The sequence below is a fragment of the Myxocyprinus asiaticus genome, chromosome 43 (genome assembly GCF_019703515.2).
Source record: "Myxocyprinus asiaticus isolate MX2 ecotype Aquarium Trade chromosome 43, UBuf_Myxa_2, whole genome shotgun sequence".
Taxonomy (NCBI): Eukaryota; Metazoa; Chordata; class Actinopteri; order Cypriniformes; family Catostomidae; genus Myxocyprinus; species Myxocyprinus asiaticus.
This window is the reverse complement of record NC_059386.1, coordinates 19,392,964-19,407,103: the sequence shown is the minus strand read 5'-3', so window position 1 is coordinate 19,407,103 and position 14,140 is coordinate 19,392,964.

Genomic DNA, 14,140 nt, shown 5'->3' with positions numbered 1-14,140 from the left:
CATTTCTGTTTGATTTATTATAAAATTATAAACAAACAAATGTTAATACAGTGGCCCTGAAAAGAATTTGGAATGTATGAATGTAATTGTAAAGCCATAACAAGGAAAATTAAAAATAGCACTCCATGTCAAAAAGGTTGCCGACCCCTGTTCTGAACTTATAAAAATCCGAACACTTTCAATCGTCGCTCACCTTTATCACTGTTAAAAATTCAGTTGACCTTCTGCAGCTCATTCATCATGGAGGCGTCCAGATTCATTCTCCCTCTACTTTAATTAAACTCTCTTCCTATTAGACATGTCTGGAGGGCAAGGCCCAAGAGTGCCAGACAGAACAGAATGGGACACACTGGGTCCTCTCTCATTCCCTGTTAAACTCGTGTGAGAACAAGTGTTCTTTCTAATTACAGGAAAGAGTTGATTAGTCCACCTACTGTATGCTCGCTATAAAAGTTTAACTGAAGACCTGAGCTGTAGACAGTTCTTGTTTCTCTCTTAATTGTTTGGATGCAGTCTTGGGAAAATATTCTGAAGAAATTTTAGCCATTTATCCCTCTGCACCCTAAACAGTGTTAAATATTGCACATTAGCGCGGTGTGGTGCTCGTAAAGCTATGACATAACCATAAATTCTGGGACAGAATGTCACCCCTACTGATTTTGTCAGGTGCCATAAAGGAGTGGATGAAGAGGCAGAGGCAGACAGGAATGAGCTTATTGGAGCCAGTGAGTCACTAGACTGGCCAATAAAGGGCATTATCTCCGGCCATGACACGTCTATGTCCTTTGTGTAAAAAGCCACTCTTTTCTTGGTCACCAGGGTCTGATTGCTGTCTATCTGTCTCTGTTTTATTATCTTACAAGGGCTCTTATAATAAATTCAAATTCTAAATTGTGTTAGCTTTGGTCACTACAGCTTAAATTTGTTCTTCTTTTAACAAATTTGGTCACAGACAGTCTATATCAGTGGATCTCAACTGGTTTTGCTTCAAGACCCAGATTTCACACACTGTAGGACATCAAGTGTCAATCCAACATTGGTATCAAAATTGATTATTGCACAAATGTTAAAGTAGGACCAAAATCGTTTATCGGACAAAGGTAAAAGCAGTACCAAATTGTTTATTGCACACACAGAATGTTGTACTGAAATTGTTTATCGTGCAAAAGCGAACACAGTACCGAAATTGTTTATCGTGCAAAAGCGAACACAGTACCGAAATTGTTTATCGTGCAAAAGCGAACACAGTACCGAAATTGTTTATCGCACAAAGGCAAACCTAGTACTGAAATTGTTTATCGCACAAAGGCAAACGTAGTACCGAAATTGTTTATCGCACAAAGGCAAACGTAGTACCGAAATTGTTTATCGCACAAAGGCAAACGTAGTAAAGAAATTGTTTATCGCACAAAGGCAAACGTAGTACCGAAATTGTTTATCGCACAAAGGCAAACGTAGTAAAGATATTGTTTATCGCACAAAGGCAAACGTAGTAAAGATATTGTTTATCGCACAAAGGCAAACGTAGTACCGAAATTGTTTATCGCACAAAGGCAAACGTAGTAAAGATATTGTTTATCGCACAAAGGCAAACGTAGTAAAGATATTGTTTATCGCACAAAGGCAAACGTAGTAAAGATATTGTTTATCACACAAAGGCAAACGTAGTACCGAAATTGTTTATCGCACAAAGGCAAACGTAGTACCGAAATTGTTTATCGCACAAAGGTAAACACAGTACCGAAATTGTTTATCACACAAAGTTTAGCGAATACCATGTCAAGCAGTTAGTTCAGTCTTGTTTTTATCAGTTAAGGAATATTTCCAAGATTAGACATGTCTCTTGTTTTAGGGATACAGAGAAGTTTATACATGCCTACACTACTTATACATACATATTTAATCTTTCTTGGATTATTGTAATGCCTTGTTTTCAATTTTAAATCAACGCACTATTGCACAGCAAAAAAATTTGCAAAATGCTACAGCTAAATGTTTGACACGAGCAAGGTCTTCAAGTCATATTACTCCAGATTTAGCCTCTTTGCATTGGTTCCCTATCCACTTTAGGGATGATTTTAAAATTTGATTAATTACAGATAAAGCATTACATGGCTTGGCACCTGAATATTTAGCAGAACTATTAAGACCTTACAAAGACCTCTGTAAACTGTTGGCTGTTCCAAAATCCAGATGTAAAACTAAAGGTGATAGAGCTTTTTTTTGCGAAGGCCCCACGATTAGGGAACAGCATGCCCTGGGTTATTAGATACACTATATTGCCAAAAGTATTCGCTCACCTGCCTTTAGACGCATATGAACTTAAGTGACATCCCATTCTTAATCCATAGGGTTTAATATGACGTCAGCCCACCCTTTGCAGCTATAACAGCTTCAACTATTCTGGGAAGGCTTTCCACAAGGTTTAGGAGTGTGTTTATGGGAATTTTTGACCATTCTTCCAGAAGCGCATTTGTGAGGTCAGACACTGATGTTGGACGAGAAGGCCTGGCTCACAGTCTTCGCTCTAATTCATCCCAAAGGTGCTCTATCGGGTTGAGGTCAGGACTCTGTGCAGGCCAGTCAAGTTCTTCCACACCAAACTCGCTCATCCATGTCTTTATGGACCTTGCTTTGTGCATTGGTGTGCAGTCATGTTGGAACAGGAAGGGGCCATCCCCAAACTGTTCCCACAAAGTTGGGAGCATGGAATTGTCCAAAATCTCTTGGTATGCTGAAGCATTCAGAGTTCCTTTCACTGGAACTAAGGGGCCAGCCCAGCTCCTGAAAAACAACCCCACACCATAATCCCTCCTCCACCAAACTTCACAGTTGGCACAATGCAGTCAGACAAGTACCATTCTCCTGGCAACCGCCAAACCCAGACTCGTCCATCAGATTGCCAGATGGAGAAGCGTGATTCGTCACTCCAGAGAACGCGTCTCCACTGCTCTAGAGTCCAGTGGCGGCGTGCTTTACACCACTGCATCCGACGCTTTGCATTGCACTTGGTGATGTATGGCTTGGATGCAGCTGCTCGGCCATGGAAACCCATTCCATGAAGCTCTCTACGCACTGTTCTTGAGCTAATCTGAAGGCCACATGAACTTTGGAGTTCTGTAGCGATTGACTCTGCAGAAAGTTGGCGACCTCTGCGCACTATGCGCCTCAGCATCCGCTGACCCCGCTCTGTCATTTTACGTGGCCTACCACTTCGTGGTTGAGTTGCTGTCATTCCCAATCGCTTCCACTTTGTTATAATACCACTGACAGTTGACTGTGGAATATTTAGTAGCGAGGAAATTTCACGACTGGACTTGTTGCACAGGTGGCATCCTATCACAGTACCACGCTGGAATTCACTGAGCTCCTGAGAGTGGCCCATTCTTTCACAAATGTTTGTAGAAGCAGTCTGCATGCCTAGGTGCTTCATTTTATACACCTGTGGCCATGGAAGTGATTGGAACACCTGAATTCAATTATTTGGATGGGTGAGCGAATACTTTTGGCAATATAGTGTATGCTGAATCTGTCTGTTTTTTAAGTCTCGTTTAAAAACTCATTTATACAGACTTGCTTTTACTACTACTACTATGTGAATTTGTTATGTTTTATTATGTATTTTATATTTTATTTTAGATTGTGGAGCACCTTGTGCTAAGTTGCTAAAAGGTGCTAAACAAATACAAGTATTATTATTATTATTATTATTATTAAAGGCAAACATATACCGAAATTGTTTGTCACAGAAAGGTAAACACAGTACCGAATTGTTTGTCATGTGACATTATTTTGTTCAGTGTGTCAAATATTTGTAAACTGTTAACAATTATTAAGCATAGAAGTTTGTTACAAGATCTCAATATTGCTGAACAGTGGATAGTACCTGGTTTCGCATACACATTACCTCATCAGTTCTATGAAACAATGACGGTTTGTTGAAACCTGCTGGGTGACAACAGTCCCACCGTCTAGCCAATACAGGTAATGTTTAACAGATGGCTATTAATGCGAGAGCTTTAAAACCCAGCTATCATTCGTTTATGCTGTGATCTGAATGAACGCGCAAGCAGTGATCTACCACAGCCAGCACCTATTGCTTTTCACTACGGACAGAAGGACTACTGGGTGAACACAGTCAAAGTATTTGTGAAGTGAAGCATGTGTGAGTCTTTAAAAAAGATCAGGGTCTTGGGACAATACATTAGGGGCTTAAACCCCAGAAGCCTTCCCTTGCATCGCTCCTTCGCAGGACAGCTGGAGTCCTGAACAGGCTCCTCTTGTTGGACAGATGTGTGCTCTCTAGGCTCTGATTGGGTTTGCTGCCATACTGTACCTCATTTAAGATGATTCTATATTCAGCACTGGCTGCTCTTGATTCACTCTAGTCCGTTGAGAGTCCACTCTGAGGTCTATTTCAAATGGCCCATTTATTGATGGAAGGGGGTGTGCACTAGGAGGAAACATGTTACACATAATAAAGCAGGGTTTCTCAAACCCTTATAAACCAAGGAACCAATATTTTAACAGTTTTTGTTTTTGTAAACTCTAAAACATTAATAATCTTTGAAATACATTTTAAGGTCTAATGTAACAATGCAACCTCATTGTTCCATCTCATTCAGAATAAGCGCACCACATCATATTCCCAACCAATGAAGGAATTCTGCCTTCAGTCAAATGTTCTGTTTTGTGAAGTTTACTGATGTCTCCACACATCCTCCAGCACTGAACTTTAAACGCCAGCAGTGTATTTTGAGTTACATACACTACCGGTCAAAAGTTTTGAAACACTCATTCTTTATTATAAATTTTTTTTCTCACATTTTAGAATAATAGTAAAGTCATTAAAACTATGGAATAACATAAATGGAACTATGGGAATTATATTGTGACTAAACAAAATCCAAAATAAATCAAAACTGTGTTATATTTTGGCATCTTCAAAGTAGTCACCCTTTGCCTAGAATTTGCAGAAATGTACTCTTGACATTTTCTCAACCAACTTCTTGAGGTATCACCCTGGGATGCTTTTTAAACAGTATTGATGGAGTTCCCATCTATGTTGGGCACTTATTGGCTGCTTTTCTTTATTATTTGGTCCAAGTCATCAAATTCAAAAACGTTTTTTTTTTTTTTCTTTTTATTAAATTTTAGTTTTATAATGAAATATATTAATATGGTGGCACAATTATATTTTTGTCTACAAAACTAATTTCAAATATTTAAGCATACGCCTGCAGATCAAAAGATTTTTAAGATATTGTGAAACATTTCAGTCAAGTGTTTCAAAACTTTTGACCGGTAGTGTACATTTAGAAGACTGTCAAATGGCTGTTGCTTTACACAGCAGTGACAGCTGACACAAAAGGTGTTCATTGTTTCCTGGAATACTCCTGGGAGTTGATCTAATAACAGGCACAACCTGGATGTAAAGTATCACACCTGCATATCATTCCTTCCTGATTCATCTTTTTTTAACAGGAAATTAATCTTCAATCAAGTCTGTGATAGAAGTGACTTGCCGACCTTTAACGGTATTAAGATTTGCATTGACACATTTGCAGATTGTATTTTTAAGACTGATTCGACTAGATTTCAATTGAATAGAGGTCAATTCAACAGCACTACATTATGAGATAAACAGTATTCTATACAGTGTGCTCTGGTTTTAATATGCACATTTTAGCAAATGTAAAAGGTTATCCGGGAATTTGTCACTGAAATGTCAGTAAGCATCTTGTTCGATCTAAAGAATGTCTTTTTGGCGTACTCGGTGGGATGAGTAACAATCGAGCCGCTCATTTTTCTTACCCTTCCAACTCGATTGAATGCTTTCATCTTTATTTATGCATATAGTGCATAGTATACATACTACAAAAATAGTACAGTGGTTATATGCCATTCCGAATGTACTAGGGCTGTCGATTTAATGTGTGAATTCAGTGCGATTATATAAAAAAATAACACGTTAAAAACGTTTATTCAGTCATGTCCCCGGACTGTAATAAGAAAGATTCCTGAGCAATTCAAGCTTGAAGTACCACCTGTTTTCTCGAGGGGACAGTAAGCGAAACTTCTGCTGTATAGACAATGCGCACCTTATACAGAGAACAAACCAACTCTTCAGCAGACAGCACAACATGAGGATGGACGTGTTCTTGCATTCAAAACACAGCTTAATGGAGCGCAAATCCGAACTTGGGGATCTCAAGACATGTTTTTCTAAGTATTAAACTACATTTAACTTGACACAGCAATATCATCTGTCTGACACAGGTGTACACAACTATTTATAATTATTTCATAATTATATATTTAATTATTGTTATTTGAGGGGCTGTCTCAGCAAATATTTATATATGCGATTAATTCAATGAATTAATCGGCACACCATGTAATTAATTCAGTTAAAATGTTTAATTGATTGACAGCCTTAGAATGTACCACATCGTCGCTGTCTGATGAAAAACATGTATCTCCAAAAAAACTAATTTTCAAGAGAATGGAAAAACTTTCTCATAAACAGTCTTACAAGATACTTGTTAAATAGATTGCCTGATTAAACATCTTTTCGTTGGTCATTTCAATGCATAATTCAAACAGTAGGATAAGGTGATTCGGTGCATTCCGTTTATGGTAAAAAGTCAAAATTGCCAAAAGTGGAGATACGTGTTTTTCATCGGACAACGATGATATGTTACATTTGTCAGTCACATGTAAAGTTTCTCAAACGTAAAGTTTCTCTGTCCATAAAACCTCCCTTGAAACAGGCCACTTTCTCAGAAACTTGTAGATAACACATTTTGTAGATAAAGTACAGCGTTTGAGTTACTCTGCGGCTTGCTCATTTGTTCTTTTTCTGTTAGTTTTAATGTCTTTCTCTCTCTCTCTCTCTCTCTCTCTCTCTCTCTCTCTCTCTCTCTATCTCTCTGCTTCTCTCTCTATCTGTCACCCTACCCTTTTTTTCTCTCACTGTGCAAGTCTGCCTGTGTGCCTACAGGGTTTGAATTGCACACACTAACTACCAGATGGATGGCACTGCAGATATAAATGTACTTCAAGAAGTGAGAAACAATCTTTAGAAAGTGCCCATGAACATATTGGCATTTTTATATGTGGGATATCTTGACGGTATGTTTTCACACATGTTTTTACATTTTATCACAAAACTTTCATTAGCATTTTGAACCTCCATGATTTCCTACATAGAAAATCTGATCCAATATTCTGTAATCTGCTTTAATCTGAAATGCATGCTCCTTGCTTTATAGAAGCACATCAAAATGTTATTACAAGTCAGATCGGTACTACATTCATTTCAAAAATACTTGAAAGAGTTGTTGCCTTCCAGTTACAATCTTTCCTTGTTCAAAATGATCTTTTTGACCCCTTTCAGTCTGGCTTTCGCCCACTTCACAGTACTGAAACCACCCTTGTAAGGGTTGTCAATGACCTACTACTCACTGGTGACTGATTCTCTCTCCATTCTTCTAGTACTTGATCTTAGCTCTGCTTTTGATACTGTTTGCCATGAATTACTTCTCTCCTGCCTCTCGGATGTTGGTGTCACTGGTGCTGCTCTCTCCTGGCTTTCTTCATACCTCACGGATAGACAGTTTTACATTTCAATGCAAAATTATCAGTTACCTACTGTTTCCCTGAAATTAGGTGTCCCTCAGGGATCAGTTCTTGGACCTCTACTATTCATTATAGATATACTGCCTTTGGGTCAACTCATTCGCCGCCACAGTTTCAGTTACCACTGTTATGCTGACGACATTCAAATATGTACAGCTTGTAGATCTGCCCCCACTCTCCCCACTATCAACATGTGTAAATGAAATAAAAAAATGGCTTAACTCCAACTTCCTAAAACTGAACATTGATAAATCTGAGATCATTATTATTGGAACACCAACACTTATGAAAAAAATTCTTTATGACTTTGGTTGTGATATTGATGGCACTTTCATCAAACCGTCCAATACTGTAAAAAATTTAGGTATCATCTTTGATCCCTCCCTCACTTTTGAAGCTCATATTAAATCTGTATCTAAAATTGCCATCTTTCACCTTCGCCGCATTGCTCGCCTTCATCCCTTTATCAGTCTCAAAGATGCCGAAACACTGGTTCATGCATGTATATCCTCACATCTTGACTATTGCAATGCCCTCTTCATTGGTTTACCTGCTAACTCTATTGCTAGGTTGAAATATATTAAAAATTCTGCTGCTAGAATTCTTACACATACTAAGCGCTCAGCTCATATTACTCCATTCCTGTTTGAACTTCACTGGTTACCAGTTTTGTTTCGCATCAAATATAAACTAATCCTGCTTACATTTAAATCACTTCATGGTCTGGCACCTCACTATCTTAGTAAATTGCTTCTCCCCTACAACCCGATCTGCTCGCTTAGGTCTTCTGGGTCCGGACTCCTTTCTGTCCCTAGATGTCGCCTCTCTTCTATGGGTGGCAGGTGAGTCAGCGTAGTAGCACCCAATATATGGAATTCACTCCCCCTGACTCTTCGCAGCATCTCTTCTATCTCTGAGTTTAAATCTCAACTTAAAATGTATTCTAAGTTTTAGAATAAAACTTATTTTATTATTCACTCTCAATGACTGTGCTATCTGAACTGTGTTTTTGTGACTGTTCTTTGTTTTTGTATTATTGTGTTACTATTGTAAAGTGTCCTTGAGCTCTGGAAAGGCGCTATATAAATTAAACTTATTATTATTATTATGTTTTGTAAGTTTGTAGTAGAACCATGGTAGTCTTTGAGGTACCTTGCCCTTACACAAAAAAGTACCGTGGTGTAGGGCTGTGTTGATACAATCAAATATCGATACATCGCAATTTCAGTGCAGTCTGAGATGCTTCTATGATGCACGAAAGAGACTGAAACTGATGCAGCAGGATTCACGGTTTCTCTCACAGACATGCTGGACCTCTCACACGTTAGGATCTAGGGCAGAGTTTCCCAACCTTTTTTCTGCCACGGCATACTTTGTACGAAGAAAAAATACCACGGCACACCAATATCAAGTCATGTAGGTACAGTATGCTGTGTAATGAGGTCACAGGTGGCAAGAGCGCTAATTGGGCAATGAAAAACAACAAATTGCTTCTTTTCTAATTTGTAGATTTGTTCTTGCAAATTAATTCTTGCAGTGCCACAACAAATTACAGGAATGCAAACTCATGAAGGGTGAAAAAGGTAAGAGAATCACTGGTCCATGAAAGGTTTTCCGGGGATATATATTTTTTAAGAATTAGATAAAAGCACCAATTCCAGCGATTATAATGATTCAAGTAGAGCAAATTAACTGCACAATTGTGCAGAAAAAGCTGCAAAAACAAAGGGTATCTTGCTGTGGCTTGCTTCTGTCACAAATTTGTTCAATTTTATTAACTGATTAGTTCAGTGACCACTTCTGGAGATGTCACTAGGTGACGACAAATGAGCGTCTTATATGGTATGAGCGATATATTGTCATTTATCTACCAAGAGACTTTAGTGTTAAAGCATTAAATGAACAAAGCAGATCTATAGTCTTCCTTCAGTCTGAGCATTATTTTTCATCCAAAAACACAACAATAATAGTCTAATAATAGTGAGTTTCAATAACGTCCTTCTCCTTCATTAAAACTTGCATGACTACAAATCTACTGAGTTCAGTAGAATGTTTGAGAATTATAAACACAAAGCAGATCTATGGTATCATTTTCCTACGGTATTTAAACTGCTGAGCATTACTTTTACCAGAAAAGAGGACAATCATAGACTACTAATAATAATTTTGAGTTTCAATAAAGTTCTTTCGTCATTGTAAAGCACATTTTACATGAGTTGAGTCGAGGCGTCAACGCTCCGTTCAGCACCAGCGTCAAGCGCCGCATTGCCCTCCACATGACAAGCATTACAGAAAGCTTGACAGTTTAATTATAATACATTTTTGAAACATTCAATATCAATTAAAATAAATTATGAGATATTCAATATTTTTTTTATTTTTTATTTTCTCCCCAGTTTGGCATCACGCTATTCTTTGCTATTCTCCATGGCATCTATGCACAACTCGCCACGCTCTCCACCGAGAGCGAGAACCACATTATAGCGACCACAAGGAGGTTAACCCAACATGACTCTACCTGCCCTAGCAACCGGGCCAATTGGTTGCTTAGGAAGCCTGACTGGAGTCACTCAGCACGCCCTGGATTCGAACTTGCGACTCCAGGTGTGGTTATCAGCATCTTTACTTGCTAAGCTACCCAGGCCCCCACCACCCCAGTATCAGTTTTTAAATATTTCTTGTTGCTTTGCACTCTCAAAGACATTATTTGTGAACCAAAAACGTGTGTGGAAAAAACACTTTGGTGTAAAGTGGCGTCATTTCATAGATTTCAATGTATTCTGCAGCGCTGACGCGAGTCATGTGAAGGCCCCTTAATGTGTATAAACATCATTCACTTTTACACATTAATCGCAGCTCTTCTGCTCTTTTCTCTCCTTGATGAACAAAGAAGACGAAAGATGCTGAAGTGAATGAACAACATGCCCCTCTCATTCAGATGGTCGATACATATATACCAGGTCATTCAGCTTGTTTACAAATGAGAAGTTTCACGAGTACCTCTTCTTCAGAGTTCAAGCTCTATTTCCTGTCAGACACAGATTCACTGTGCACACGCTGCTGTAGCCAATCCAGTGATCTGCCTCGGTAGGACTGCGGTTGCCAAGCACGCGGTTGACTACTGCTGTAATCAACCAAGAGTCTGACCCCCGATTATTTTTTATTAATTTTTTTATATATTTTTTTTATGATCATTTTCCATGGCACACCTGACAATCTCTAGTGTGCCGCATCACAGTGGTTGGGAAACACTGATCTAGGGCAGTGCAAACATTTTTGATTTTCTACTTGATCTTCATTTGTACAATCCCAGTGTTGATTCTTAAAATGCCAAGATAGCTATTTCTTTCTATCTGCAATCCCCTACAATCAGATGTGCATATATACTTCCCATTTGCTACAAAAAATGGCTGTGATTATCCACTGGCTGGTAATTTTTTAGATTTCACTCACCAGTGTTTGAGTGGTGTAGTGGCGAAGAAGTTCAGCACTGAGATCTTTTCACTGTGAGTTGAGAGTAAAAATGTTGACTCTTTCTGTGTAATGTGAGTCCAAAGACTAGATCCAGGTAAACCATTTGTTGTTTAATAATGTCTCTTTTAATATCCTTTCTGTTCTCTACAGTCAGTTTTTGATCAAAAACAACAAAAGAAACATTTCATTCGAAAATCATGGTTTGGAAACAGTTAATTAAAAAAATCTATATAGATACAATGGTTTTACTATAGTAATATTGTAGTAACCATGACTGTAGTTACTACATGGTTCATTTTGTGGTTACTATGGTTTTACTACAAATGCCTTATTTAAACTATGGTAAATGTAGTACAACCATAGTTAATTAATAATAAGTAGCTTGTAGACAGTTCAAAGTAGCTTTTGATTGCACTGGGTGGTACTAAATGTTATAGTGATGGAATCAAATGGAAATATATTGGTCCATTACTTATACCATGCTACTCAAATTAATGTACCATGGTATTTCCATGGTACCCCAAGGTATATCCTAGAATACCCCCCCACACACAAAAAAAACAACAAAAAAAACAAACAAAAAAAAACAGTAGTACCATGGTACTTTTGTGTAAGTGTGAAGCATGATGGTAAACATTCAGTACTACAGTATCAAAGTACCATGACATTTTCAGTTGATACCACCACTGCACCATGGTACTGCCAAGGTCCTGTTTTATAAGAGGAAAAGAAGGCAAGCGAGAAAGTGAGACAGAGAGAAAGATTTATATCTCTACCTCTAAACAATGCAAAGTGAGTAGGTGGATGTGTTTATGTGCTCATCTCTGTCTAAATGTTTGCATGTGTGTTTGTGTGAGTGCATGTTGGTCTATATAAGAGAAAGACTCTGTGGCTGTATCTCAGGCTGTGTGGGTGTCTGTGTGTGGGATGCTCTCTCCGGCAAAGCTAATGTGAAGTGTTCAGATAGCTCGAGAGAACTGCATAGAGCTGTTAATAAACATAGGTAGCCATGCAAATGTTTCAATGGCACCACCAAAATGGCAATTATGTCATTAAGCATCTTGTTTGATCTAAAAATGTCTTTTTTGCCAAAGTTGGCAGGATAAGCTAAATCCGACCACCCATTTATCTCACCTTTCCAACTCAATTTAATGCTTTCATCTTTATCTCTGCTTATCTGTGAGAGTTGCAGAAAGTGACAAAGGCATGGGATGCTTCAGCAAATTAATTAGACTGCTTAATTAGACTGTTTTTGATGAGACGCTGATGAGGAATTTGCTCCTACTGATGCAGCTGGTATCTGTCACAGTTAGAGACGAGTAACACCCTCACTCTCTCCATCATATTCACTCACTCACTGGAATCGGAGACTTTGAGGAGGTTTTTCTCATAACGAGCTAGTTCACAAGCCTCACAAGCAAGTTCCTGTGCATAAATTAATTAAAATTGCAATGTTGAAATGGGTTTTGGTGCTTTTTTGAGGTTGATTCTGATTAGCTCACCCCCTTGAATTGCGCTTTAAAAATGGGTTCTGCAAAGTCGTGGTGACCTTGTTCCAGAACTTACTTTTTCAAGAGTTTGGCATTACTTTTTGCATCATCGTGACTAACCGGCCAAATAAATCAAATAAGCTTGGAAGGACTTTAAAAAAGAACTACACATTTACAAAATGTCAGGCTATCAGGCTAGTTTAAAAAGTCCTTGTGAATAATAACTTATTTTTCCATTCACTTTTCCACAATCTTTCTCTCCCTCTCTCTCAGATGTGATTCAAGTAGCGTTATTTACAAGGTAAAAAACCCCAAACTTTACACTACCAAAGCATTAGTAATGTAATATATGCATACCTGAACATGTACATATCTACTGTATATACATGATTACAATTAATGATTAATGATATGGTATAATGATTAAAATGTCATTACACTTAATGCAATTAAGTTAAATAATCAATATAATTAAAAAATATTATTTTTAAATGATTATTTCAACTTAAAATGAAAATTCTGCCATTTACTCACCTTCATGCCATTCCAAACCTGCACGACTTTCTTCTATAGCACACAAAATGAGGTAATTGAATAATTTAGTACAGTCCTGTTGGCTGAATTCAGTACAATAGCAGTTCATTGGGACTCACATTAATGCTTAATAAAGCACCCAAAAGTGTCATAAAAGTTGCTCATGTGTCATATTCCAAGTCTTCTTAAAGCATACGATCACTTTGTATGATGAACAGACTGTAATTTAAGTTGTTTTTCACTCACAAATCCAATCAAATAATTAATAAACTATGTAAACAGCTAATCCAATATGGGGGCGACGTCAATAACATCAAATCACATTGGTTCTTGCACATCGTGTGACCAAACGTCATTATATTATTTAGCGTTAAAGTGAATCCCTATGTGGTGCCATTGTATTGATTTCCTATAGTGTAAAAAATAGTAACCTGCAAGAAGCTGTTTCTACCAGATCTAACCCTTAAAATTAGTCTTGTTGGTGTAACCTAAAGTAGTCAGGCTGATTCAGTGATATTAATTAATATTTTTCACTTGAATAAACCAGTTTATTTAGATGTTACCACATAAAGCAAATTTTTTAGCTTAACATTTTTTTCAGTGTATGTGCTGGGTAATAGCATTCACATGACTGAGGTAGTCTGTCTGTGTTTTCCAGCAACCTGTGGTGAACTTAGTAAGTAAAATCCAATTCCTTAGAGATAAGCAAATGCAGTCATGCAGTCAATTATAGAACACAAAGGTTCTTAGAGTGTCTGTGTCCTCACCCATAAAGGCCTCATGTTGACGACTTCTTTAACCTTGTGCAACCCCGCATACACATGCATGGACGTTGTATTTTGGCTTCATATACGCAATGCATAATTTAAATTCATTTAAACCAACTTATCTCAGTTCAGAAGATTCTGGACTGTCAGTAAATGGTTAAATTGGTGGTAAAAGACGAATGGAGTCATGTGACAAAACAACATGGCGCGGATCACAGCCGAGTTTGCCTTTGG